The sequence below is a fragment of the Brassica oleracea genome, chromosome C3 (genome assembly GCF_000695525.1).
Source record: "Brassica oleracea var. oleracea cultivar TO1000 chromosome C3, BOL, whole genome shotgun sequence".
NCBI classification, from domain to species: Eukaryota; Viridiplantae; Streptophyta; class Magnoliopsida; order Brassicales; family Brassicaceae; genus Brassica; species Brassica oleracea.
In genome coordinates this window covers 42,482,133-42,484,837 of record NC_027750.1, presented here as the reverse complement: position 1 = coordinate 42,484,837, position 2,705 = coordinate 42,482,133, and the positions used below count along the sequence as shown (strand labels likewise).

General features: G+C 41.8%; 1 pseudogene; it reads right to left on the bottom strand.

Moving 5' to 3' along the window:
- Nucleotides 1–566: 566 nt before the first annotated feature.
- Nucleotides 567–2,705, bottom strand: part of LOC106330664 — an 11,050-nt pseudogene continuing 8,911 nt past the window's right edge.

Genomic DNA, 2,705 nt, shown 5'->3' with positions numbered 1-2,705 from the left:
ATTCTACACAATTCAATTTTTTTTCGGAAACATAAAAATGAAACACAATTTAAAACCGTATGAAAAATTCTGACAAAAAAATACCCGTGGATACACCTAGTACAAAGAAAGATAAAAAAAAATTGTAAAAAACACTGATTCTTATACCTTGCCATGAAGAAATCAAGGTACGCACTATCTTTTGTCAATTGTGTGACATACAGATTTATATAAATAAAGAAACCGTGTTCCCAATGTAATTTTGATGTTGGACTAAACATATGGAGGTTTGTTAAATAAAACTAAAATGTTAATTGTATGAAATGATCAATAAGAGTTGAAAAAAATGATCAATAAGTAATATCAAGAAACAAACTAAGAAACATGTCAAGTTGATGAAATGAATGTATTAGTTTGAAAAACAACTTCATATAAAACAAGAAACAAGCCACACAAAGTAAATTTAATTCAGTTTGAATATATCGCCTCATGTAGATTCAAATAAAATTGTGCTCCTTGGATATATATAGAACACTTATTTTATGTGTACGTGTGTAGATGTAGGAGATGAAAATAATATCCCATGACTAAACATTAGCCGGATTTTCATTTTCTAGCGGTGTGGAGGTGCCGTCCGGAGCTGCCTTTTTGCCTCTTTCAGATCTACTATTCTCTGCGAACTTTAGGCTGCCTTCATGCAATCCTTGCAGCTTCTCTTCCTCAGTCCACTCCGCCGCATAATAATGCTCTTCCTTTGATGTTCTACCGTCACTTTTTTGGTCCTAAGAACATACTTCCCCACTGTGGAAAATGTATAAATGCAACCAAAAGCGTAAAAATCATCGCTGTAATTCCCATCAGCGACAAACCATTAGCAGTATGGAATCTTGATGACGAGAAAAAGGCCAGTTGAGTTAGACCCGACCCAAAGTTTCCTCCTGCGCCGGTCAGTCCTGATATTATTCCTAGAGAGCGGCGCGAGACAAAAGGAACGATGCCGAAGATGGCCCAACAAGCAGCTTGTACACCGAAGGAGAAAAGCATCATGGCTAAAATAGCTATAGGAAGTGAAGTGTCACGGCCGAGCAAACACAGAAAAGACCACCAGAAGTTTGTAAGATCCAAAGGGTCCATAACCTCCCTCTCATACCGAAAAACCTAGCTGACACGTCTGATGCGAAGCCACCAATAGTGTAACAGCCCGATTCCCCGGCGTCCGACCGGGGTTATCGAAGGGGCGTTATGGACACGTGTCTACTCATTTAGCCAACCCTACGTGTCCCGTTACTGGTCCCGAGAGACGAGCGCATAACCTTCTTTGAAATACCGTCACACCCACATCCATATACTTCTACTTACAGTCCTGCGCACAGGGAAAAATGGAAATGGAGGGGTGAGTAACAAGTTACTCAGTGAAGTGGTTCTAGCCCAGCCTGCCCGCATGACACTCTATACTACTCTATGCGGGAACTAGGACTGACTAGCCACTACAATCAGTTAATGCATTTTATCATTTCCTAACGTCATCTATTGATTTTCCACATTCACTTCCATTCATTTCTAACAACCTAGTGATCAATCAATACAATGATCTCACTCATTGCCACACACGTCAAACCCTAGGCTTAACCGACTCATCATACCAGTCCGACTCGATCCTATGACACCTTTAACTCCCTGTTACCCGACCATGAGCTAAAAACCCTACAATGCACATCCTTTTCATCTTTTCGTCCTTTTCAACAGTGGGTAGCCCCAACTAGGCTTCTACCCCACATTCTTGTAGATTGGCCACATCTCCTATGGGTGCTTCCATATTCTTGTGGATTGGCCACATCTCCTATGGATACCTAGCGTGGACTACTACCCCACATACTTTCCTTAGACCCTCTATATGCTTTCCCACCCATGCTTAACCTTAACATCATTCTCTCATACTTTTACTTATCCTTTCACTTCCTTATCATTTTCACTTATCCCTTCCCATTCTCATTTACCTTCCTTTTTCATTCATACTTGTACTTGGGACTCAATTCACTAGACGCCACCCGCTATCGGTGTCACACACAATACACATCGCATTCAAGTTCTACTTCAATAACTTTTATAATCATTACTCGTCTATCGTCCTAGCATTTATTTCTCTCTAGCATCCTAACTTCAATCACAACAACACATGGGACAACACATCCAAACATACTAGAATCAACTACCAATCAATCATCACCACAACAATTCAATTCAGTTCATCGAGTCCCATTTATCAGTATGAGGGTTCTTATGCATCATGATCCATTCATCTATCATCCTAGCAATACCATGTCCTATCAACCTAACTCCCAATCAGGGTCTAATCAAACCTAACTCCAACATATAGGAGTATACAGAATCATGAAAGAAGGTTGGGTTCGAGACACTCCACCTTAGTCTAGATCTGGATCTGGATCTGTAAACACGGATTTAAGAAGGTTGAGATCTGGTCACCACCACCACTTCACGGCGCCGGCGAGAGGGAGAGAGAGAGAGAGCGTGCGACGGCGAGGAGAGAGAGAGAGAGCGACGCGCGGGAGAAAGAGAGAAGAGAGAGAGGCGGCGCAGGATAGAAGGGGAGAGAGTTCGACGGCTAGGGTTTTCGGCCTCCGAGAATTCTCTGCAGAGCTTCGCTTCAGATTTGTGATAAGGCAAAAAGGGAGGCTGCATCTCTTTTTATAGGAAAGGGGAAGGGA